At 40.6% G+C, this 27883-nt stretch overlaps 1 protein-coding gene across 2 annotated transcripts in view; it reads right to left on the bottom strand.

The window, feature by feature from the left end:
• The window catches only part of Luzp1 (leucine zipper protein 1), an 81273-nt gene that overhangs the window by 14242 nt on the left and 39148 nt on the right, over positions 1-27883 (bottom strand). For both annotated transcript variants that reach the window (XM_036178071.1, XM_036178072.1), the window contains exon 2: positions 5829-5931. The gene's annotated coding sequence lies outside the window, so the exon portion shown is untranslated. The remainder of the gene's footprint in view (positions 1-5828; positions 5932-27883) is intronic.

Below are 27883 nucleotides of genomic sequence, written 5' to 3'. Positions count from 1 at the left end.
CTCAGTTTTCATCCCAATATCTGGCTCCGGGTTTTTTATTAATAAGATCATTTAGCATTTTGTGTTACACTCTGTTTGAAAAGGAAGATCAGTTGAAAACATTTGTGAGAGACTTAGTGGTCATCCCAAGACAACAGAGGCCACAAGTACACAAGCACAGAGAGATCAAGGGAGAGGTGGTCTCAGTGTAAATCTGTGAGTCAACAAAAACAGATGGCTTATAAAAGCAATTGACATTGCCAAGTGATTGAGTGAACACAGAGAAAACAAGAAACCAAAGGTCTAAACCCAGCATTTTTGTTTGTTTTTCCAGACAGGGTTTCTCTGTATAGTTTTGGTGCCTGTCCTGGAACTCACTCTGTAGACCAGGCTGGCCTTGAACTCACAGAGATCCGACTGGCTCTGCCTCCCAAGTGCTGAGATTAAAGGCGTGTGCCACCACCGCCCGACTTAAACCCCAATATTTTATTGTTAGAGATGAAGAATAGCAAAGAGACAAAGCATCTGTGAGGCAACTGGAAAACCACAAGTGTACACAGCCTGTGGTTTCATGGAAGCCTCCCAAAGTTAAGAAAAAAAGCAGTGATCAGCTGTGAAGTAAGACTAACAAAGATGGAACTATCAATCAAGACAGCGTTGTCACAAGTGTCACCACTGAGGCTGAAGAGTTGGCTCAGGGTAAGCCATTTTCTCCAGCCTACATGAAGGGGTTCTGTCTCCAGCACCACCTGGGAAGTGGCAAGTGTCCAGCACTAAGTAACAGGAATGGTACTGGAAACAGTGACAGGCTCACTGAGGATTTGAGTCACTGAGAAATTAAGGGCAGTGGCATGGTGAATGACAGCAACAATGGAAATACTGCTGTAGTCTGGGGAAATCAGACTCAATGCTAATTTGAAAGGAGGAAAGAACACAGTCTGAGCTATAAGAGGAAATCCAGCACCTATAGTAAAACTGACTCTATAATAATCCAACAACCGCAAGTGAGGCTTGAAATACCAAATGGAAGACTTCGGGCCACTGGATGCACTACGCGTGCAAAGCCACCAGGTGGAGCCTGTGCACAACTCTTACAGAACAGCAACCCTTGGGAGAAACTGCTATCACCAAGGCTGGCTCTCCCTCCCATCCATCACTCTGCTCCCCTCTCTTGGTACAGCTCTTCCCTCTCATCTAGGCTTTTTTAGACTCTCTCCTATCTTTCTTTAACCTACATGCTTCCACGTTCTCCACAATTGGAGGGGGAGGGGGGACTTTTCTTTGGGCATTTGTTTAGTGGTGCAGCAAAAGCCTTACCTATTTATACACAAGCTGGGGGGGGGGGGGTGTTAGGGACTCAACTAGTTTTCTATGTTCAGTGATAAAGGATAAAGGGTTAAAAGATTTATACCACCATGACAGTTACTAGGAGACAAATGGCACCATGTGTCTACAAAGTGCCTTAGAGCAGTGTGTCATTGTAAATATGCTTGTATAATAATGTAAAGAGATGACTTCATACAATATAGCTCAATAATGCTTTTTTTCCCCCCAGACTGAGTTTCTCTGTGTAGCTCTAGCTATCCTGGAACTCACTTTGTAGACCAGGCTGGTCTCGAACTCAGAGATTTGTCTGCCTCTGCCTCAAGATGTACTGGGATTAAAGAAATGTACCACCATGCCCCATTCAATAATGTTATTTTTAAAAACACACACAATTGGTCATGGTAGCATTCCTGTAGTTCCAGCTACTCAGAACTTTAAAGCAAGAGGATCCTTTAAACTAAGAAACTCACGACAAGCCTAAAAACCATAGTGAGGACACCATACAAAAACAGAACAAGGGTTGGGGATTTAGCTCGGTGGTAGAGCGCTCGCCTAGCAAGCACAAGGCCCTGGGTTCGATTCTCAGCTCAAAAAAACAAAAAACAAAACAAACAAAAAAACAGAACAAAACAAAACAGAGAGCCTGGCACAAAACAAATGCTTTAAACTTGGTGACTATGAACAGCTGAATGAACTTCCTAATGATTCAATGGCTGGCCAGACACTGGCCATTAACAGAAAACATTAATGCCAAAGAACTGTTCATGGATTACAGAGGAGGAAATGGCTAGCAAGAGTGAATCCAGACGGAACAGAATATTAGGTCCTGGGGTAATGTTCTAAAAGATCACACCCAAGCCCTGCACCACTTGCTTAGTGTCTCGGCCGCCATGCTTCCCTTTCTAGCCTTGCAGGTCTGTGCCTTGGAAACAGGGCCAAACTACTGAAATCACTCCTCACAGGCTGCCTAAATATCACTACTGGGCCAGATAAGAACATAAAATATTTCCGGATCTTATTCCAATCTGTAGAATAGGGTTTTTAAACCTCCAATACACACTTCGTTTCTTTTTCTGTTTTTGTTTTTTAAGACAGGTTCTAAATAGCCCTGGTGGTCCTGGAACTCACTGTGTGTGTAGTGATATTTTATTTGTGTACCCAAATAAAGTTTATTTGAGGATGAGAGGAAAAAGCCAGCCACTATAGTAAACATAGAGGTCAGGCAATGATAGCACACGCCTTTAATCCTACCACTCGGAAGGCAGAGATCGTCTGGATCTTTGTGAGTTCAAGACCACACTGGGAACAGAGCCAGGCATGGTACATAACTTTAATCCCAGCACTAACCATAAAGATCTGGAGGTCTGTACAGACAGACAGGAAGTAACACAGCTGGGCAGAGAGAGAAAATGAGATGGCAGAACAGAAAGGCATATAGGTGTGTAGGAAGTAGGTCTCTTTGGCTGAGGATCTCTAAGTGGTAATAACGTGGCTGGCTTCTTTCTGCTTCTCTGATCTCTTGGTTTTAACCCCAATATTTGACTCCAGGTTTTTGTTTTTTGTTTTTAATTAATAAGACCGTTTAGCACTTCGTCCTACACTCTGTAGACCAGGCTGTCCTTAAACTCATGAAGATCCTCCTGCCTCTGCCTCACAGATTGCTGGGATTAAAGGTGTGTGTCACCACCATGTAGCTAAATATACATTTCTTATCTAGAGGAGGGTTTGGGGGACTGGTGCTATTTCCAGGGCTATTTACAAAAAGAAGGGGTAGATTCTTCTCTTCCTAATGTTTGTCTGCTCCCTGGGGGGAATTCATTATTTACTAAGTATTTATGAAATACTTAATATACCCAGGCTTTTGTGAGTGCTAGAATAAAAAATTAAGAGCTTCCTCTTGTCTTGAAGAAATCAGACAGACAGAGCCCAAAGTAAGACAAGGGTTTTTAAAGGAAAGCCTTCTCTATCAGGCATAATGGCACTCTACGATGACCCCAGCACACAGGAAGATCAAGGGCTCGTAGTGTGCTCCAAATGAAGAAACCAGGAAAGGAAAGAGGGGAAGGAGGAAGCAAAGCAGCAGTTTTCCCTGACCATCTCCTATGATATCATAGACATCCACCATCGCTACCTTCTTACATTGCTTTTCTTCTTCAGCACACTTGGCCCCCATACATAAACTCTTGGAGATCAGAAGTAGTAAATAACTGTACCTGAGAGCGGTATCTGGGACAGAACTTGTTCATGTTAAACCTTAGAAAAATCACAGAAAAGCAAAGGGAAGGACGAACAGTCTCACTTATTTGTGTTTTGTTTCAACAGAGTGTCACCCTATACCCAAGCGGTCCTGGAACTTAGCATATAGCCCACAATAGCCTCAAATTCACAATATTCCATGTGCTGGAGTCACTCACAGGCCAGTACCATCTCTTAAAGTCAGTGTCTCTCACATCAACATTTATCTCAGTTCCAATTAATATTAGAAAGATACCATACCAGCTGTCTTTCATTTGGCAGCTCATTTCTGCCAAACTGTTTAGAACAAATGTAGTTAGTTTTCCTGCCTGGCCCACAGTCAAGACAAAACTCTCTTACCCACCAGTCCCACAGTCGCTCAGATCCAACCAAGTAAGCACACAGAGACTTATATTGTTTAAACTGTATGGCCGTGGCAGGCTTCTTGCTACCTAGTTCAATAACAACAAAACAAAAAACCAGGGCCTCCTGTATCTCATGCTGGCCTTGAACTCAGTATGTAACCAAGAATGATCTAGAATTTCTTATCCCTCGGCCTCTACTTTCCAAGTGCTAGGACAACCGGTATGTGCCATCACACCTGGTTTATGTGGTGTGGGGTTTGCTAAACAAGCACTATACCAATCTAGCTACATCTCAGCCTACTTCTAAGTAGCCCCTAGCACTTTAGAAACTTGCTCTTTTTCCTGTCCTGGCACATCAGGAAGGTCTGAAATAGAACATAATAAATCCTGCCTTGCCCCTTCTCCCAACATAGCTGCCATGATTCATTTCCTGTTCCCAATAGTCATTTAATGCAGGGGTCGGCAAATGTCTTTGCAATTTGACATAAAACTACAGAGTTAGACTGGAAGTACTTTAGGTGTCGTGAGACTAAAAGTGCCTGTTACAACAATCCCACTTTGTAGTGTGAAGCAGTCACACTACAGTTGAAACATAGCATGCTTTAACTATTTTATTTACAAAGTCAGGCAAGAGGCCTTTAGTCCAGAGTTTGGCATCCCCTGATCCACAGTCAGAGCATTGTTTTTAAAAAGCCTCCTCTGGACCACTCCTAGTAACCAGTCTTAAAGCCTGAGGCCTTCCAACAGCCTGTCTTACCACCACTTCCTGAGTGTGTCAATTTCATTAGTGGGTTTCAGTGAGTTTTTCCCCCAGAATCATGAATTCATGTACTTTAGACTCACAAATCTCAGAGTTAGCACCTAGGTAGCATTTAGAAGTTCTTCAAGGTAGAAAGAATTCAATGCATAAGTTGCCTAGTAAGCAACACCCAATTCTTGTCCAAGCACTTCTAATGACAAGGACATACACTTTCCCACCAGACAACTCATTCCATCTTTGAACAGCTCTAAGACACTACTTTTCAGCCTCAAATGTCTAACCTCATCATTTGTAAATCTAATACTGTCTGACTCTTCCACCAACATGTAAGATCCACAAGGTAAAGAACGTGTTTGAATGTCATCCACTATCTCATGAAGAGTTCCTCTTTGTCCTTATGATGTCTTCTTCATGAGTGGGTTGACATGAGAAGTGTTATGAGATTTTTCTCTGTACCTAGTCATTTCCATGATCACTGCTCATGTTCCAAACTTTTTTCCAGAACTTTCTCTATCCATATCACGCCAGCAGTGACCAAGACCACTAGGTCCCTTAGTCACTCCTGCTCAAGTTCTACTCTCTCTCAACCCTAGTTCACCAATGCTCTCCATGGCCTTCATGAGAAGGAAGACCGGCTCAAAAACCCAGAGAGAGCAAAAGGAACTGGCTGTTTTGGTATGCTTCTTAAAGGTAAGTAAGCCAGCTACCATCTCAACCGAGAGAGGACTTTCTTAAAAGGGGAATGTAATATGAAGAAAAGGACCTAGTTTGAAATCTTAACTCTATTATTTGCTGCCTATGTGAATTTGGAGAAGTTATTTGGCCTCTCAACTCACTTTCTTGCAGTGATAAAGCACTAACCTCACAGTCAGAATAGGTGCTAGGAAGAAAATGTATGACAAACAGGCCTGACACAGTAAATAGGTTAGACCTGCTCCTTAAAGTCCTTCAAGAGTGGACTGCACCCTGTCAAGTTGGCTGGTGGGCTAATTAAAGAGAAAACATGTAAAGTGCTTAGCCTGGTTTCGCCTCACATATGGTTCACCCAGGTATCAACCAACACTGATGGTCCCCCCTTCACTTGCTGGGGTGGAAAATTGTAGAGGCTTCAGGAACCACCCAATTCTACTGGTCTGCTAGACATCACTGTATAATATACTTACCATTTAGGTAATGGGAGCTTTCCGTGGTGACTTCTCGTTGCCCTCCCCACTGCCTGCTGTCTTGGAAACAATCACTGCCTTTCACTGGTAGCTGTCTCTTGCCCTAGACAGGATATAAAAGAAGTAGGTTAAAGCATGAGTCACACCACGCCTGAGCTGACTCAAAGATCTTCATGTATAGTCCAGCATCAGAAAAGAGGCAAAGAAAGGGCTATATCTACCCCCTCACTATGAAGGAAGCTACCTATGTCTCTGAAGCAGAACTAGGCTCCATGCCACTTCCCCTTTTATCAGATTATATGATTCTCAAGCCAGATTGTCTTTACTTAAATTAATAAATAAATTTATAAATAATAATTTATAAGTAATAAATTAATAAATCTCTATTTCCCAATATTCTAAATATTTATTACATCTTGCAGCTGGGAAGCACCTCAGAAATCATCTAAATGCTCACACGAGGAAGGAAACCAAAGCTTGAAAAAGGTAAGTCATACAATGACTTAGGAGTGAAGCTGGAATTATACTAAAAATAAGATACTTGGAAGACAAGTAGAAAACCCACTACATCCTGGGCATTATGTTTTATATATGTGATAATGTCACTATTTATAGATAATCTAAATCTCAAGAAGTCAAGTGATTTGTCCAAAGTCTTTATAGCTTACTCAGTAAACAGTCAAGACAATCTCAAGTTTATCCCCCCCACCCAAGCCATTTCACAAAACTAACTCTCATTGTATTAACTGTTTTTGACTCAGTATTCAAAAGGGCTCTGAATCACCCAATTCCAATTAGAGCTAAAAGTAGAGTTTCTACAAACAGCTCTCTAGTTTTGAAGGGAATGGCTTCCTCAAAGAAAGCTGGGGCTGGAGAGATGGCTCAGAGGTTAAGAGCACCGTCTGCTCTTCCAGAGGTCCTGAGTTCAATTCCCAGCAACCATATGGTGGCTCACAACCATCTGTAATGAGATATGGTGCCCTCTTCTGTATACATAATAATAAATAAATCTTAAAAAAAAAAGAAAGAAAGAAAGAAAAGAAAAGAAAGCTGAAGAGCCAATCAATCTGAAACTTACTGCTGAGAGAAAAGTTCTGGGAGACAGAGGACTTGGGTCAATTCTTTCTGTCTATCCTGGTCTGGAAGAATGAAGGTAGCTTACAGGTCAGTGCTAACCCAGGATTTTGGACGTAGTTTCACATTCAAACATTCCCTTACTTGAACCATGACTTAACCATCCCTATAGACAATCTTCTGGTCTCCTTCTAAGACTGTTGGTCCCTTTAAATATGAACTCCACATTCCTAAAATTTATGCATACCATAGAAACAACTAACTGCCTCCATTCTCTTGGAGAGCTAGCATAGAAAGAGAGTTAATAGTTTTGTTGTTTCTTTGTTTAATGGCTTAAAAGATGACAGTGAAAGGAGCACCTGAAGCTGCCACACAGAAGACCTGAGAGTTGGCTAGGGCTGTAGCTCAAGGTAAAATGCTCGCCTAGCATGCATGAAGCCCAGGGTTTCAAACCCCAGCATAATCTGGGCCCACAGAGGCCAGAAGAGGGTATCAGATCCCCTGGGACTGGTTGTGAGCCACTGTGTGAGTGCTGGGAATTGTACAAAGGTACTCCTTGAGAGCAGCCTTTGCTCTTCACCTGCCAGCTATCTCTCTAGCCTAAAAAGAATTAATTTTTTTCAAAGGATCCATACCAAAGGAGGACAGCATCCCAAGGATGTCTTGCACATGGGGATTTCTCCTTCTACCATGTGGGTTCCAGGGATTAAACTCAGGTCATCAGGCTTGATGGAAAGAAAGTGTCTTTACCCACTGAGCCCTCTCACCAGCCCAAGATGACTATAGTAAATACCAAACACCAGTGCTAGATTAAAGCTCCTTCAGAGACCTTGCTGGCCCTGCCAGTTATATAAATGGTAGATTTAAGTTTGTCTTCAGGGATGAAAGAGTCCTTAACACAGTGTGAACAGTTCACCAACTGCCTCTTTCCCTGAGGAGTAAGGAAGTTCCAGAGAGGAAAGACGTGCCTAAGGTTACAAAGCACGTTAGCATGAACATAGTTTTTTGTCTTTTTGTGTTCCCATAATTCTTCTGTAATGAATAAAAATACCATGACAATTCTGCTTCCAGCATGACTCTCCCAAAGATTACAGATATAAACTGGATAAAACAGAAACCACCATCTGAAGTGAACAGAAACTGGCAGATTCAGGAAAATTCAAGAAGGGGCTGGAGTGGGTTCCAGCTGATGGTATCCAGCTGTAGTTCTAATTAAAAAGCAAATCTTAGGCTTCTGTAGGAACCAGGAGAGGCTGAACCAGCCAAAGAATAATGGGAAATAGGAAAAATAAGAGTCAGAGAAGGAGAGGGACCCAGGTGATTGTGCAAACTTGGCCCTGCACTGGCTGACAACCTGAACTATGCAATGCAAAAGGCAGAATCCAAAGACGAAAACTGTAAAACAGAACTGTACCCCCCACAGATGTGATGGCAAAGACTGCAGTTTGATTAACTGTGCTAAAATTTAAAACACCAACAGAAAATACTTTTGCATCCAAATGTATAAGATATAACCCCAAATTATGTAAAGAAAAACGAAACTTAGTAATCAAAAGGCAATCAACAGAATGCAACACTAAGACAGAGTCATGGTTGAAATTACCAAAGACAGAAAATACAAATTTACTGAAGCAAAAGAAATGTTCAAAACTAAAGACAACTGGTAAATTTTGGGAGAGAAATTGGACATTCTTTAAAAAGTGGAGACTTAAGAACAGAACTATAGTATCTAATTTTTAAAAATTCACTAAATAGAATTAAAAACAGAATGGAGTACTGGGGAGGTGGCTCAGTGGGTAAAGTGGCTGTTACACAAACATCGTGATCTGAGTTCATGGTTATCTTAGGTATCTTAGCGATCTGCAGCTCCTATACACAAAAACCTAGTGTGGTGATACACATCTGTTACCCCATTCTGGGTAGTTGCTGGTCAGCCAGTCAATCAAAGTTCCAGTTCAGTGAGAGACAATCTCAAGAACAAGGTATAGAAGACGACACTTGAAGTTGACCTCTGGCCTATACACATACATACATGCACACATGTACTTTTGCATAGGCACACACACCCATGCACATAGGAAAAAAATTTTTTTAATTAGATAAATCCCCAGGCAATGGTGGCTCACACCTTTAATCCCAGTACTTGGGAGGCAGAGATAAGTATATCTCTGTAAGTTTAAGGCTAGCCTAGTCTACAGAAAGAATTCTAGGACAGACAGGGCTACACAGAGAAACCCTATCTTGAAACCATCACCACCCCAAAAAAATTAAGTTAAATAAATCTAAAGCTTTAGAACAACAAACAGAACAGAATGGAGATAACACTGGGAGTTGGTAAAGCATGAAGGAGAAGAATACACAATCGGAAATAAGACTAGGTTATCTGGCTTCCAGAAAAGCTACCATCAGACTCTTCACCAGAGTGTACAAATTAATTTCTATTGTAAGAAAAACTGATAACAGAACGTCCAATGACTTGAGACCACAGAGTTGGACAAACTATTGCCCAAAATTTTATTGGACTATGTCACCTTCATCTCCTTATTAACCTCTGGGAGTCACCCAGATAAAAGCAAAATAGACAGTATGAAGGTGGAAAGTAAAAGGGCAGGAAAAAATTTAAACAAAGTCCAAAGTAGCTCCATGGTATACAGGGAAGCAAAGGCAGTTGAGTGTGAACCCAGAGTGAATGCAGCACTCAGGACTGTTAGCAAATAGAGCTGAGACACTTGAACATGCAGTCTCTTCACTAAAAGCCAGTAGATGATGGGACAGGTCAACCTGAAGCCTCTTGTTGCCAGAGGCTTGGTCAGAGTCACTCCAGAGTCACCAGAGTTGCTGAGGCAGCCAACCTGAGTTTAGATTCATTTTTAAGAATTACTTTTTCCTGTGTGTGGTGTATATATTCGTGTGCATAGGTATGTGTGCATACGCAAATGTGGTATAAAAGATGGTGAGGTAGCCGACCCAAGTGCAGTCATTAACTTCACATATTGAAGTCACTGCATGCTGGAGCAGGACATCTTAGGCAAACGTGGAAAAATAAAACCTAAGTTGCAGAAGCATGTCATTTTGGTAATTCTGCCTTTTCCCCTAATCCTGCTCACTCTGCCACCACACAAAGGGAAAAAAAGAGAATCCCAAGTAACACACCTTCAGAAGCAAAAACACAAATGGCAATCCATGCTCTGTTGCTAACATACCATGGGGCTCAGAAGTCTCAGATACTCCAAGTCTCAGCTTACCCATCCAACAAAAGCTTCCACTAAATAATATGTAGCAATGACCTAACACTCTCTTCTGACCTCCAAAGGAGGTCATGCACATGGTGCACATACATACATGCAAACAAAACACTCATACACATTTTTAAAAGGTAAATAAAATATGGCACAAAATTTTTGTTTTGTTTTTTGAGACAGGGTTTCTCTGTGTAACAGTCCTAACTGTCCTAAAACTCAATTTGTAGACAAGGCTGGCCTTGAACTCACGGAGATCCGCCTACCTCTGCCTTCCAAGTGCTGGGATTAAAGATGTACACTTCTACCACTAGGTACAGTACAAATTCTTAATGAATTTTTTTAGTTGACTAAGCTAGAGACACATACTCATAATCCCAGCAATTGAATTACTGAGGTAAAATGATGGTAAATTTGATTTCACCCTGGGCTACACATAGCCATTAAGTCACCACAACAAAAACAATTTTTCAAAAAACTGGAGCTGGAGAGATAGTCCAGCAATTAAGAATGCATACTACTCTTACAAAGGACCCAAAATCAGCCCTCAGCATCTACATCGGGCAAATCACAACCTCCTATAAATCCCAGCTCCAGGGGATCTGGCACCCCTGGCCTCCAAGGGCACCTGCACTTACATGCACATATTCACACTCAGATGTACACCTATAAACTAATAAAATATATTTTAAAACAAAGGAAGTAAATCTGTTCCAATATGTGAGATCCCTGGCTCATCTCTGGCATCTCCCAACAGCCACTAGCATTTGGGGCCAATCAGATGGCTCAGCAGGTTAAAAGTAATTGTCAACCTTAGACCTGAGCTCTATCCCTGAAACCCACATGATAGAGAAAACTAACTCCTAGAGATTGTCCTCGGACTTCTACATATGCACTGTAGTAATAAAAAAAAATAACAAAAACCTCTTTTTAATCTGAAGTGCAAACTGGGTCCCTTAACCTCTCTAAGTCTGATTATCAAGGATTTCAGCAAAAATAGCTAAAGCAGTTAAACAGTAAGTCACAATTACCCTAAGGAAGGGAAGAAATCACAATTGCTTTTAATTACCATTTTCATGATAACTATAATCAGATAATACCATCATACTTTTTTTCCTTTTTGGTTTTTCGAGACAGGGTTTCTCTGTGTAGCTTTGGTGCCTGGCCTTGAACTCAGAGATCCACCTGCCTCCCGAGTGCTGGGATTAAAGATGTGCACCACCACCACCCAGCTCATACTTCACTTTTAACGAAGAAGCAAGGGCTCAAATCACACAGCTGATGAATGACTCTCACACAGGTTATTCTGCTTCTCCTCTGGGGACTTATCTCAAATTTTGGCCACAGAAAAGACAGTCCAAATATCACAGACCATGCAGCTGACAGCAGTTATTGTATTCATTTGTTCATTCCCTCAAATAACAACTTCCTATGGATCCTGGAGCTCTAAGGTCAACACTGAGGATGAACAGTGAACAGAAACAGCCCTTGTCTTCATAGTACTGACAGCAGACTGACACAGAAAAAAAAATGAATCTTATATTATATAGTATATAGAAAGTATATAAATCATATACACTATGACTAGAGAGAAATTATCACCAGGTAGTGTGGCACACACCTTTAATCTCAGCACTTGGGAGTTAGAGGCAGGTGGATCTCTGTAAGTTCCAGAGTGAGTTCCAGGACAGCCAGGGCTTCACAGAGAAACCTTGTCTCAGGAGAAAAAGAAAGAAGAGAGGGGTGAGAAAAGAAAAAGAAGGAAGGATGGAAGGAAGGAAAGAAAAAGAAAAGAGACAAGAAAAAGAAATTATCACTCCAGGTACCTAACCGGTATCCTCTAGTAAGACTGCTCCAAGAGGAATGGCAAAGAATAAATAGGAAGCAGCCTAGCATGGTGGCTCAAGCCTATAATCCTAGCACTTTTTTTTTTTAAAAGATTCATTTATTTATTATGTATACAGAAGAGGGCGCCAGGTCTCATTACAGATGGTTGTGAGCCACCATGTGGTTGCTGGGAATTGAACTCAGGACCTCCAGAAGAACAGTCGGTGCCTTTAACCTCTGAGCCATCTCTCCAGCCCAATCCTAGCACTTTTGAGGCTAAGGCAGGAGAAATGCTATGAGGTCAAAGCTAGCCTAGGCTATATAATAAGTTCTAGACCAGCCTGGGCTACAGAGTAAGACCCTACACAACCCTCCCTCTCAAAAAAAAAAGGGGGGGGGGGAGGAAGAAGCAGCAGCAGCAAAAAAGGAGCTTCGGAGGTATGTATGGAGCCACACCATGCACACGTACAAGCCTTGGAAGATAAATGATCAGTTTGAATCTGTATCTGAAGAGTTACAGGAAGTACCTTAAGTATTAAATAAAGGTAAGACATATGCTCTGAAGAGATCACTGACTTCAGTATGGAAGATGAGAGAAAGAATGAGAGATCAGCTGGAAGCTAGTTTTGAAGTCCTGGATAAATGATGTAAAAGCTAATAAGAGGTACATGTTGGGCTTTATATACTAAGTAACCATCTTTTCTGTTTTCTTTCTTTAACATGCCTGGGTATTTTCCTGGTGTGTATATCTGTGAAGCACATTCCATGTCTGGTGTCATGGAGGCCAGAAGGTGTTAAATTCTCATGGAACTGGAGTTACAGATGGCTTATAAGCTTCCAATGAGTGCTGGAAATTGAACCCTGGTGCTCTGGAATTGCTGAGCACTGAGCCACCTCTTCAGGCTTGGATAATCATTTGTTATTAATACTTTGCATCAATCAATTTAATCCTTACAATGGCTCTATGTGACAAACACTATTATCACTCTTATAAAAAGAGAGACAGGTTAAGTAACTTTACATACCTGTCCTTCAGGTTGCTTCCCTCATAACCAGTACCCAGGAAGGACTTTTAATCTACTTGCCCTCCAAAATGTCAAGTCTCCATAAGCCTATACAAAAGAATCTAGATACCAGAAAAAATAACCATTGAAACCATGCACCAGTGTCATTTTAAATGTATCATCACAAACTCACAACACACATCTCCATGCTGCCAGCCACTGTGCCATGTTTTTCCTAGTAAGTTGACTTCCATTCCCCGAAATAACTTTCATACCTTTTTTTCTCTCAATAAACCTCTAAGGCCATCAGCTGATAACACTGTCACCAAGAAGCAACATCCAGACCCTTATTTTCCTGCCTCCAAATCTAACACCATACCATTCTGCTTTCCCTAGTCACAATGCATCCAGTCCTCTTTCTTCCGTGTATATACATTACCCTCACTCTCTTCTGACATCATTACTTCTCTTTCTGCACCCATCAGCATACAGCATGCACTAGAAGGTACTACTTAGAGTGAACTACACAACCCAACTCTGGCCTTGCCAATAGAACCAAAGAAAGTGAGAGTCAGCATTTAGACACCTGTGCAATAAGTTGGCAATTGCTGCAACATCCAAATCTATGACTAGTAGATTCATCTCAAACAGGGTCTAGCCAAGGATGCTAATGAACTCACTGAGTATATATGGAATGAGCATGGACACAGCATGCATGACACCATGTAGTGGTGTCTGGTGGATCAGAAAAAAATAAACTGGCCTCAATTCACTGATAATTTGAGAAGTCATGCTCTTAGAACAGAAAAATGTGATTCAAGACGGCTAAAGAATCTCACTAAAATCTCATTTTAATGAGATTCTAGGGAACAAGAAAGATTGATTAGCAGTTAAGAACACTTGTTCTTGCAGAGGATCTGGGTTTGGTTTCCAGCATCCACATGGAGGCCCACACTGTCTATAACCCCAGTTCCAGGGAATCCAAAACCCACTTCTAACTTCCAAGTGCACAAAGAACACACACAGTGCACAGACATACACACAGGCTAAACAGTCATATACATAAAGTGAAATAATCTTTAAAAAGTTAAAACAATGAGATTCTAGGTTTCTAACAAGTTCTCATGCTGATCCAGAGATCATATTTGGGAAATAATATTCTAGAATGTCCTATTTAGAAAAAAACAAAACAAGAAACTCTCCTTTGATCTCTACCTAAATGTTTAATTGACAATGAACTTCACAAACTCATACACATACTTTCATAGCCTTCATAAACCCACTCCCCTTCAATGCCCCCCCCATCTCAGTTACAGCACCACAGTTCACCCAACTGTGCAGGTCAAGCACCTAGACTCACTCTGGACTTTTCTTTGTCTCAAGAAAATGTCAAACCAGCAGGTCCTGTCAATCCTACTTGCCAATGTTCTTGGTTCTGTCCCCTCTGTTCTCCACATTCCTTACTGCTCTGTAATACAAGATGCTGAACTCTCACGGTACTGGCTGTTACAGCTTCATTAAGCTTCTCTGTTTCCAGATGTCCCCATATAAACCACTCTCCAAACATTATACATCTAAAATTTTAATCAGATCAAAATTCTGTCATGTCAAGCAAACAAAAACTCCAACCACTTTCCATTTCACTTAATCTATAGTCTTCAGCCACAGCCTATGGGGGCAGTACAAGCTCTAGCTCTAACCTACCTTTCTGATCTTACTTCTTACCCTCCCCTCTTCACATGTACAGTCTGTATTCATTTCTACATAGAACCTTTGCACTGTTTCCTCTTCCCTTTGTACAGCTGGCTCCATTTAGTCATTCAAAAGTCATTGTAAATTTTACCACCTAGGTAAAGTTTGGATCAGCCAAAATAAAATAGCTCTTACTCTCTAATGTTACCATGCTTAGTAAATGTTCATCTTAGATCTTAGCACTTAACCCTACCTGCTACTTTATTATTCATTCTCCCCTCTATAAATAACCTCTACTTCCTAGCTATCACTATATCCCAAGTGCCTAGAACAATGTCTGGTAGATAACAGATGGGTCTATATTCCAGAGGAGTGGTGTGGGTTGGAGAAATAAAGGTATGACTCATATCCATAAAGCCAATGGGGGCGGACTAAGAGGGAGAATGTCTACTATGTAGGAAGAGGAGGGCCTGGGAGAGTAAACATTTAATAGTCACAGAAAGGAGGATGAGCCTGTAAAAACACCAGAGAAGTAGGAGGAAGAAGTGGCAGCAGTTCACTAGGCCGAGAAAACAAAGGACAAAATGTCATGTTCAGCTAGGTAGACGGTACCAGTGACATCAGTAAGAAATGTTACCATGAAATGTTAGGGACAAAAGCCAGGCTGGCTTGAGTGGAGATTCAGTGGATACAGACAGTTTTGTGGAAGCATGTGCCTGTGTAACAGCAGAGGAGACAGAAGAAGGGGGGTTGAGGGGGTCTTTTGTTTGGTTTTGTTTGAGACCAAGGAGGTGCACAGGCACTACTCACCAGACGAAGGTATGAAACTGCAAGTCTTAACAGGTATTAGTCACCTAAAGGTTTCAAACTGTTTTACTCACACTCAATTAGAACGTGACTTCCTTGGGATTAATTCCTAAGTGCCTAAAAATCAATGTAGAAGGTTTTTGCTTACACAAACATCTCATCTCTCTTATTACAATGCAAGACTAACAACAACAAAACCCCACTTTTATCTACTACTTTGATATTATTAGGCGTGAGCTAGAATATATACTACAGAGTATAAATAAAAAGGGTTTTCTACTTTTCCCCATTTTAATGCGAAGACTATTTTTTATGATCACTATTCCTACACCGAGCAACAACTGTCTTTCATTTCATAGCCTCTAAAGAACAGCCCTCTGTCTCTATTCCACACTTTCTCTACCCTGTTTGTTGCCCAGGCAACACACTACAGTGGAAAGAGCACAGTCAAAGTCAGAGGAACTGGGTCCCAACTTTAATTCAGTTATATAGCAATGTTGATGATTAAACTTTACCACCTCTAGTTTTTCAACTGTATATAGAAATCATAGCTAAATTTCATAAAACTGTTGTAAGGACAGTATAAAAATAGACATATCGCCAAGCCACATATAGCTGGAACGTTTTTCTTTACATATGAAATGTCATGCTTTAGGTTAGACAATAACTTCTTTCTTAGTAGTATGTCCATATACACAACTGTATTCTCTCTCTCTCTTACACACACACACACACAAGATATTTAAAATATGGGATGAGGGGTTGAGAAGACACACAAAAAGGGAAGGAAGATGAAAGCGAGTATGAACACAGAATGGAGCTAAGTATATGGAAATATGATGAAAAAATACTGGCCATGATTCTCTACTGTTGAAACTGGGAGGAAAGGAATTCATTGGGTGGTAAGATGGGGGCTGGCTAAGTGGTGCAGGCCTGTAATCCCAACTACTTGGGATGCTGAGGCAGGATGACTACACGTTCAAATCTTTAATAGGATAAAAAATGAGGTCTGTCTCAAAAAGTAAAGCCTGGAGAATGGTTCATCTGTTAACTGTTTGCCAGGAATTCAATCCCCAGCACCCACATAAGAAGCCAATGTGACCCACACCATGAGGAGGCAAGACATACACAAATAAACGTAATTTGTAATTGAGGCCAGGCATAGTGATACACACCTCTAATCCCAGCACTTGGGAGAGAGAGGCATGAGGATCTCTGTGAGTTTGAGGCCAGAATGGTCTACACAGTGAGTTCCAGGACAGCCAGGAAAACACAGACTCTGTCTCAAAGCAACAACAACAAAAGATAATTTTTAAAAAGTATTAGAAAGTTTAACCAGAAATAAATCATACCTTCTTTTTCTTTTTTTTTTCCCCTTAGGCTGGAGAATCAATTCCTAAACATGGTGATATTTAAGACCGTTTAGAATTTCATCTACACCTAAAGTTTCCAGTAAGAGTCCTTTTATTTTTATTTATTTTGGGAAAGGAGGTAACCAAGAATCACCCCAGAGTCTTGGACAGATATACATACTAGGCAAGAGCTGCATCACTGAGCTACATCCTCAGGCCTTGAACATACCAAATGAGAAGACTCACACAGTTAAGGCAAACTGATGTAAAGGCAAATGGAAACTTAGTAACTGGTTCTCACACTATTCATTGGGGTATATTGTTGGGATAATCTTTTTGTACACTTTGTAAAGATGTGTCTCTGTTTAACCTCACCTGCCTAAGGCACCTTCTGATTGGTTTAATACGGAGTTGAATGGCCAATAATTAGGCAGGAGAGGCTAGGTGGGACTCCAGAGAGAGGTAGGAAATCTGGAAAAGAATCTGAGGCACAGGAGATTTGCTAGCCAGAAAAGGAGGAAACTGGACATACAGTACTGAGGGAGAGGTCATGGATTAATATAAATGGGTTAATTTAAGCTTTAAGAACCAGTTGGGAATAAGCCTAAGCTAAGGCCAAGCTTTCATAATTAATAGAAAGTTTCTTTATCATTACTAGAGAGCTGGCGGTCCAAAGAAAGACCTGTTACAATATATCTACTGCCATATCTTATCCATACAATAATCATACCTGGTCCATTGTCTCTCATTTCCATTGAGAATATGGTACGCATCAAGCATAATGAAACATGCTTATAGTCCCAGTTACTTAGGAGGCCAAGGCAGAAGGATCACTGAGATTAGGAGTTCAAGATTTGGGGGGGGGGGGGGTGCTCAAGCAATTAAGAGCACCTATTTTTTTTTTTTGTAGGGGACTCAAGTTGAATTTCCAACACTCATATCAGGTAGCTCACAATAGCCTATAACTCCAGCTCCAGGACACATGTATGTACACACACACACACACACACACACACACACACACACACACACACAAATACACATCTATTAATTCCAGAACCAGATGTCCTCTTTTGACCTCTGTGGATACCAAGCACACACACAGTGCACAGACATACATGTAGGCAAAACACTTATACACATACAATATAAACAAATCTTTACTTTTTTTGTTTTTGTTTTTCAAGACAGGGTTTCTCTGTGTAGCTTTGCAACTCACTCTCTAGCCCAGGCTGGCCTCGAACTCACAGAGATCTGCCTGGCTCTGCCTCCCAAGTGCTGGGATTAAAGGTGTGCCCCACCACAGCCCAGCATAAAATATAAGTAAATCTTAAAAAAAAAAAAAAAAAAAAAAAAAAGAAAGAAAGACCAACTGGGGCAACATAGCAAGACCTAGAAAAGTAGTTCTGAGATACACTATTAGAGAGATTTTTACCTTGACCTAATTTCTGCAGTAGGTCAGTGGCAAGGCAAAAAGGGCAAAGAATCAGGTAAGGGGCGCTCTGGATGAGAAGAATCTAGTACACTGTGAAGATTGGACTGAGACCCTATTCTAAGTATAAAGATACTTTGAGATATCAAGGAAATTTGATTATGAAGCTAAAATTGATAGCCATACAATGATTACATAGAAAATGCCCATATTTGCAGATGGATATGGAAAAGCAGATGAGATTTGCTTTGAATTTCCTCAAAAAGAAAAAAAGGATGTGTGAAATATGGCAAAAATCTTTAAAACTAATTATCTAGATATACGCAGAATCACTGTATTTGCTTTCCTACTTTTGTTGTTTTGTTTGTTTTTCAAGACTGGGCTTCTCTGTGTAGTCCTGGCTGTCCTGGAACCCACTCTGTAGCACAGGCTGGCCTCAAACTCTGAGATCCACCTGCCTCTGCCTCCTGGGTGCTGGAATTAAAGGTGTGCGTACCATCTAGCAAAGTTCTTCATAATTTAAAAAAAAAACTATTACAATCACAAAAATGTTTAGCAGTATCTACCAAAGTAGGATAAATAACCTACCAATTCTATTCTTTTGCATATGAAACCAAGAGAAATACATCCACCAAGACATATACTAGAGTAAAAATGTTCATGGCAACTTTCTCACATTGCCAAAGTGGGTAAGATCCCAAGTGTGTATCAACAGTAAAACCAAAAACTATGGAATATCCACACAATTCAATATTCAATGGGATGTTGGGGGGGGGGGGGGACGGTGAGCCAGAACCAAAAGAATGCATACTGTCTGACTCTATATAAAATTAAATAGACAAAGCAGCCAGGCCTACTGAAGTGTAACTATAAACTGAGCCATTCAGGAGGCTGGGGCAGGATCTCTGGTTCAACCCCCCCCTAGGCTACAGAGGGAACTCAAGGTTAACCTAGGCAACTTAGTGACCCTTTCTCAAAATAAGTAAAAAGTGGGTTGGGGATTTAGCTCAGTGGTAGAGCGCTTGCCTATCAAGTGCAAGGCCCTGGGTTCAATCCTCAGCTCAAAAAAAAAAAAAAAAAAAAAAGTAAAAAGTAAAAAGTAACAGAGGGGCCAGGGTTACACTCAGTGACACAGTGCTAGATTAGCATGCTCAAGGCCATAGGCTCAATCCTAGTACTGCCACAACAAAGACAAAGCTAGTTAACAAGACAGTGTAAAAGCCAGTGTGGGGAGCTGGAGAGATGGCTCAGGGGTTAAGAGCACTGGCTGCTCCTCCAAAGGTCCTGAGTTCAATTCCCAGCAACCACATGGTGGCTCACAACCATCTGTAATGAGATCTGGCGCCCTCTTCTGGCGTGCAGACATACATGCAGGCAGAATCCTGTGTATATTAGAATAAATAAACAAATCTTTGTGCTCGCTTCAGCAGCACAAATACCAAAATTGGAACGATACAGAGAAGAAAAGGTAGTGTGGGGCACACAGCTGGGCTACAAAGCCAGACATGGTGGTGCACACCTGTAATCCCAGCACTTAGGAAGGAAGCAGGAGAAACAAAAGTTCAAAGCACTGTGAGTTAGAAGGCCAGCTTGGCTACCAGACCCTCCTCAAAAAAAAAAAAACAAAAACAAAAACAAACAAACAAACAAAAACCATAAAAATGATCAATTAGTTAATTAATTAATGGTAAGTTTTACTTAGGGAGCTAGTAAGGTAAGGATGATAAGGAAGAAGTATGAGAGAATGAACATTCTGGAGTTGGAATATTCTGTGCTATGATCTGCTATATATCTTTATATAAGTCATTTTTACTTGACTATACAATAAAATTTATTGAGCAATTTGGGCATATTACTACAGATATATAATCTAATAATAAAACCCACCAAACCCACTCTTACTCTCTGGACAGCACGCCTCTTAGCTATTCAGGAAATTAAGGCAAAAGGATCACTTGAGCCAAGAATTCAAAACTTGCCTTGCCAACATACCAAGACCCCATCTCGGAAAACAAAACAAAAGAAATAATACACCTCCTATTGCCCAGTGCTTACACTGTATTTTATGGTTCAGATATCCAACTTCATAGTCACACATTCTCAGTCCTCAAAACAATCCTCTCAGATTCCAAGATTATCAAATCCATTTTATATAAGAGGACACTGAGGTTCAACTTTTAAATAATTTGCTAACTTGAGGCAAGCTGATCACAACTAAAGAAGGGCTTTCACTGTAGCTTGTCAGGGCCAGAAGAGAGAGAAATTCTCACTTCCTCCACTTCCTCTGGCTTCCCCAAATGAAATGGAGTAGCCCTCTAGCTGTGGCTGCAAGCTTTTCTTGCCTGCGCGAATCAGCTTTATAGGTTACTTTATTATAGTTTTGTTTGGTTGTTTTTATTTCTTTTGGTAATGACAAACACAATGTAGGACTACACATACTAGGCAAATGTTCTGCCACTGAGCCACAATTAATTTTTACTATGTTTTTTAAAAAAAGTAAGGCCAGTCCAGGAAGAGAAACTCCAAGACTTCAAACACCCATACTCATAAACTTATGTATAAAGCTAGAGAAATTAGAGTAAGACATGTTCCAGCAGGAAGGTACACTCCCACCAGCCCTCAGCAGTCAGCTGGTTTAGAGGACACTTGTTTTATTTATGCCTATTGTTTTCTCCACACCATTCTAAATTCTTCCAAGAGTTGGAGTGACATGCTCATGAGTCTACATTCCCTCCTGTATAATGACATAAAGTACCTAAATCAAAACTAAGCCACAGACCATGTTTTTTCTAAATTTTAAAATTAAAATTGTTTACTTAGCCAGATATTCTCCAATGAATAACATAAGAAATGCTAAGAAATCAAGTACCAAGAAAGAATACTAATACCTACAATGGGCATAAATTTAAATAGCACTCAATAGAGGTATGCTACATGAATGATAACTGGGAACTTAAAATGCATTAAAAAAATATTTGTGAGAAGTGAAATATCTAGGACAAGAACCAAGAGAGTGGGCAAGTGTGTCAAACAAACTAGGTTCTAAAACAGTTTTACCAAAACATGCCTAGTCTGCACAGGTTTTAAGTACCAAATACAGCACCTACAGCCGTCAGCCACAACCCAGGTAAACACACTGGGGCAGAGCAGAGCACAGCACGCACGTTCTCTTTCTCCTCAGACCACCATCTAAACCAGCAGCAGCTCACCCTCATCTTCCCTGACACCCCCTAATAATGTTCTGCAGCCGAGCCACAGGATTGCAGGAGTTAAGCCAAACAGTACTAAAACTTAGGAGGAAATGAGCATGCCACCTGACACTTTTCTGACATATAAGCCGATTAGTCTGAGTTACAAACATGACTGCAAGATTCCAGTATGATGATGAAACTACTCTTTTCCTATGAACTAAAAATAACTACTTTATTAAAACAGAAGCATTCCCCAAGTATTTCTGCCCTGTCAGCAATCCAAAATTCTATTTTCCCAAATAATTCATCTAATCTATATATATAGCATCTTACTGGATCCAAGAATCCACATCTCCCCTACACTCCCATTCCTCATTCTAATGCTGCCCTGTGAACAGAACAGTCCTAAACACCTTCCTACCTCGTGCATTTCAAGTTTCTATTCCAATAAACAATTATGTACCAAGTTGTGGCTCATGTCTTGTGTTGAGCAGCAACTGGAAGAAGAGCTGAGCTGCAGTAAACCAAAATGAAATGCAAACAAAAAATGAAAGACAAGACAGGGCATGACTGGAAGTTGGCAAAATGCTTTTTATTCAGGCAAGAACGGAAAACACTCCACCCACCTAGAAGAATACAAAGCAAAAGCAAATAGTGTCCAGTACAGAGCTAGACTGTGCTGTATAACCTTAGAACACAGCCATCGAGCTTGTTCTAGAGACAGATGTACCCAAGTAGCTCTGAGTGCTCCAGAAGAATTATGAAGCTACCCTGAGTTGAAGTAATTTTTGCACTGGAAAAAACTACCATAGTTAAAACTAAACAAGTTAAGTTTGAATTGCAGATTTTTCCAGTCATACAAAGCTGAGAGGCTCTCCTGAGAAGTAGTAATTACAAAGAACCAGAAAACTCTCAAGCTCAGTCATAAGTCACCACTCCTTTTCCCAAAGCAAAAAGCGCACTAGACTTTGAACTTCCTTGTTCTTTGCAACTGGCATCAGAAAAACGCCACAATGCTGTGCCACCCTATAAAGGCCAAACAAGGCATTTGTTATTAAAACAGTCACTTGGGACGCACATTAATGTACTTCCTACAGATCCAAGTTTCAAGTACTCTTCCCTAGTTCTTTTGCTGCTGTTTGGTTTCTATTGTAGTGATTTTTTTTTTCCATTGCCCCACACACACACACTCTGGGAGACAAGGTCTTATATAGTCCAAGGTGGCCTCAAACTCACTATGAAGGTGAGAATGACCTAATCTTCCTGCCTCTCTCCTGAGTGCTGGAATTACAGGTGTGCATCACCACACCCAGTTTATGTGTGTTGTGATAAATCCAGGGTCATGTGCATATTAGGCAAGCTTTCTACCAACTAAACTACAATTTCAGCCCCTGTGGCTTTCAGTCCCTGTGGCTCTTTTAACATTTTATCACCTCAAGCAAAACTAAAACTAGGTTAGCTATAAAATCTATATTCCCAGAAACACTTTTCCAAAAACAAAACAAACAAACACAGCCTCAGACCACCTAAGAAGCACCATGAAGTTCCAATGCAGAATCCGTGGCCTCCCAGTGTATAGTCTAGCCACCAAAGTGCAGAGCCATGAAGGCCAGAGAATGGTATAAAAGCTGAAAGGTGACAAAGATCTCAGTGTGAACAAACAGAAAAAAAAATTAAATAAAGGCAAGGTTAAGCCATTAGAAGCGATGAGGCAAGTAAGGAGAAGATACCCTGCCAAGGTAAGTTGGCCTGGGCAGCCATAGGGAGTCACAAAGCAGCACCCAGAACACACAAGGAGAAGGCAAAGGACTTCAAGGCACCTCAATCTACTCAGAGCACTACCACATTCTCTAAGGCAATAGGACCAGCTGCTCCACAGGGTACAGCTATGGGAGGGGGGCAGGAGGGCGCGTGAGGAGAAACAGAAGTCAAAATAAGGATTACATTGGGTCCCTCTGGTATTCTGTAGAAACATTCTTCACGATGTGCTTTTTTTTGGGGGGTGGGGGGGGGGGGGGGATTTCTGTGTATGGGAATTAGCCTGCCATACATGTCTGTGTACCATATGCAGTGCCTATAGAGGCCTGAAGAGGGCATCTGTTCCCCTGGAACTGGAATTAGATAGTTTTGTTTTTGTTTTTGTTTTTGTTTTGTTTTGTTTTGTTTTTGAGCTGAGGATCGAACCCAGGGCCTTGTGCTTGTTAGATCGTTTAAGATGCCATGTTGGGCTGGTTTGTGTGCTTAGTTCTAACTAGTATATTCACTTTGCTTACACCATTTACTGCCCTTACTTTCTTTTGCCTTCTTTCCTCAGTCATTTGCTAATGACAGTAAGTCTTGCAAAGAGGTCTGATGTGTCAAAGGTACTAGAGTTGGAGATCTGGATACTCAGGTCTGACTTTAAGCTTCTGTTTCCTCTGGGACTTATTTTCCCATCTTCACTTATTTAAAATGGCAAGGAATTCTATTTTATGCCTCCACTGGCACTAGGCACAGAAAACTCCTATATGCATAGGATTAAAGGCGTGCGCCACCAATGCCCGTCGACAAGAAAACTCTTAAACAGATTAATAACAGAGTAAGGAGATTAATTTGGGGTAAGGAGACACTTTTTAATTTTATTTTAGGGTTTTGTTTGTTTTGTTAGTTCTGAGGCAGGTTTCACCATGCAACTCTGTCCTAGAACTCTATGTAGATAGAGCTGGCTGGCTTTGAACTCAAAGAGATCTGCCTGACTCTGCCTCTTGAGCATTGGGAATTAAAGGTTTGCACACACACACTTGGGAATGCTTTTCTAGAGCATTACAAAACTAGATGACTCCACCAAAGAAAACTACATACCATATTTATTCCAGTACTTAGACTTTGGGAGAAAACAATTTCTCTTCATTGACTCTCAGCTTCTCTGATAGAAGACAGGTATGTATTTTCACTCTAAAAAGCCCAACTTAGGAGGAGCTGACTATACAAGACAAAGTATAAAAGTCAGACTTTCCCGAGGGCCTGGCATAGCCCTGGCAGAAAAGCTTCTTGGCTATAAGATCTCCTACAACTTGACAGTAACAGTGGTGCTGGGGCAACAGTACACTTCCTTCAACAGTGTGCCCCTCACCACCCAGTCCAACGTCTACAGACAACTTACATTGCCATTGATGATTTCACTCTCCTCAAATTAATTGTTATTTACCTTCTCAGTGCCCTCATTTGGTTTAGTCTTTTACTAAGATATTTGCATGTTCGAGGCTTAATGATGTGTGAAAAATATAAACTTTTTTTTTTTTTTTGGAGAGAGTAGGGGCTGGGTTTTTTCAAGACAGGGTCTCACTATGTAGTTCTAATTCATAGAGATCCACCTGCCTCTGCCTCCCAAGTGTAGGGATTAAAGGTGTGCGCCACTTATGCCTGTCAAAAACTTAACCATAGGTAAATAACTGGAATTTTCAATGCACAGAAAATTCAGGAGGTACCGAGTGTAAGCAAGTTTTTGTTTTGTTCTTGATACAGCACATCAGCCTACAGACAATTTGGCCTTCTCTATTCAGAGATTTCTCCTTCCCAGGTATATGGCTTAAGTAAAAATTAAAAATTATATGAGGAAAGAGGAGAATGGCTTTTTTTTCCTCCTGTGGCATCAATACATCTTAAAATAGAGTGTGCAATAGTCAGAAACTAAAAAGCCAAGACTTAAATCTCTATAAAAGTAAATATGAGATCCTCTGTACATTATACAAAAATGGGTCTTAAGGGGGCTGGAGAGATGGCTCAGAGGTTAAGAGCACCAACTGCTCTTCCTGAGGTCCTGAGTTCAATTCCCAGCAACCACATGGTGGCTCACAACCACCTGTAATGAGATCTGGTGCCCTCTTCTGGCCTTGCAGGCATACGTGCAGGTAGAACACTGTGTACATAATAAATAAATAAATCTTTTAAAAAAAAGAAAAAAAAGAATGGGTCTTAAATAAGCAGGCCCTTGCCTGCTCACCCATTAAGATCAGGGTAAAAATGACTTCTATCAACAAGAATACAAAAATAAACCAGGCAATGGTAGCACACGCCTTTAATCCCAGCACTCGGGAGGCAGAGGCAGGCAGATCTCTGTGAGTTCAGTCCAGCCTGGTCTACTGAGTTCCAGGACAGCCAGGACTACACAGAGAAACCTTGTCTTTGGGAGAAAAAATTATATATATACACATATATATGTGTATATATATACATATATATGTGTATATATATATACATATATATGTGTATATATACATATATGTGTGTATATGTGTGTGTGTGTATATATACACACACACACACACACACACACACACACACACACACACACACATATATATATGGGCTGGAGAGATGGCTCAGAGGTTAAGAGCACTAGCAGCTCTTCCAGGGATCCCTATTTCAACTCCCTGGTGGTTCAGAACTGTCTATAATGAGCCCCCCTTCTGGCCTGCAAGCATGCAGGCAGAACAATATATACATAATAAACAAACAAACAAATCTTAAAAAGAAAACCAAAAATATACAATAATCACCTGCAACCTGGTAAGATAGTTACCTCAGTACTTTTTAATATTACAAACTTCCAAGCACTGTCCTCAAATGTTCTTAAGTGTTATCTATGGTGGAGTCAATACATTTTTAATTTGCATTCTGATAGTGGAAAGACTACTTTTTTATGTTTTTAAAATTACATTTATGGGAGAGGAGGAACTATGGCTTGTATATGGAGGGCAAAGGAAAACTTATGGGAATCATGTCTCTCCACCATGTAGGTCTGAGGGATCAAACTCAGGTCATCAGGTGTGGTGGCAAAGTGTCTTTACCCACAGAGCCAGCTCATCAACACAAGACTATTTTTTATGACACTATGCGATAGCCAGGGTGTGAAAGCACACATCTTTAATCTCACCACTCAGGAGGCAGAGGCCAGCAGATCTCTGAAGTAAGAGGCCAGCCTGGTCTACATAGTGAGTTCCAGGATAGCCAGGGCTATTACACAGAGAAACTCTGTCTTGAAAAAAACCACACACACACACACACACATTCATAGGCACGCTCATGCATACACACACCGGAGGAAAAAAAAAAACAAAAAAACAAAAAAAAACAAAACTGCAGTAGGGTAAAAATCACTGAGACTTAACATACACCTAAATACACATTTTCTGCATCATACAGCCTATAATGTAATATGTATTCAAAAGTTGGCATACAGGCTGACTTTCAACAATGCCAAATCTATTCCCTCATTTTAGTAGTCATTTTTGAAAATAACTACTGGCTCATTTCAATAAACAGTGATTCTCAACCTGTGGGTCACAACCCCTTTAGGGTTGAATGACCCTTTCACGGAGGTCGCTTAAGACCATCAGTAAACACAGATATTTACATCTCATAACAATTTATAACAGTGGCAAAATTACAGTTATGAAGTAACAACAAAAATAATTATATGGAGCCAGGAGATGGTGTCACACACCTTTAATCCCAGCACTCGGGAGGCAGAGCCAGGCAGATCTCTGTGAGTTCAAGGCCATCCTGGTCTACAGAGCGAGATCTAGGACAGGCACCAAAGCTACCCAGAGAAACCCTGTCTTGAAAAACCAAAAACAAACAATAATGATAATAATAATGATGATGATGATGATGATGATGATGATAATAATAATAATAATAATAATAATAATAATAATTTTATGGTTGGGGTCTCCACAACATGAGGAACTATATTAAAGGGTTGCTGCATTAGGAAAGTTGAGAAACCCTGGTTTAAAGTAATCACCACCTACTAAAATAAAGTAACTTACAAAGTAAATTATTCCTATTCCTCATTCCAAGAAACTTCCTTCCAATGACTAAATGCATTCTTTTCTTTGGGGGTCACTTATTGGCTTCATCCTGGGTTCTGTTCATAATCTCAATAAGAAGTCTTCCATATAATTCTATTTAAAATAAGATCCTACTTAAAAATTAGCACCCCTACTGTGCACAGTGGTACATACTTGTAATCCCAGCCCTCAGGATATTGAGACAGTAAGTTTGAGATCAGCTTAGATTCTTAATGATTTGAATCTATATATTCTCCCCCACAAACTTGTTCAGGTCTCTCTGTCCCAACTGCTGGTACTGTTTTGTGGAGCTATGAAAATTTAAGAGGTGAGGTACTAGCAATAAGCCTTTGAAGGTTATATAATACAGCCTAATCTATGTTTCATAATCAGCCAAGATATAAAATGCCACCTCAGCTCCTGCCATCACGGGTAGAAATGTTACTGTGGCTATGCTTTTCTGGCCATGAAATACTGTATCATCTGAAATCATGAGCCTAAATAAACTTTTTCTCCTTTAAGTTGATCTGTCAGATAAGTGACAGGATAAGTAAAAACGAATTCCAAGCAAGTGTGAACTACAGCAAGATTCTTCTCAAAATA

The sequence above is a fragment of the Onychomys torridus genome, chromosome 2 (genome assembly GCF_903995425.1).
Source record: "Onychomys torridus chromosome 2, mOncTor1.1, whole genome shotgun sequence".
Classification (NCBI taxonomy): Eukaryota; Metazoa; Chordata; class Mammalia; order Rodentia; family Cricetidae; genus Onychomys; species Onychomys torridus.
Note: the sequence above shows the minus strand (reverse complement) of the source record. Positions and strands in the feature narration are given on the sequence as shown.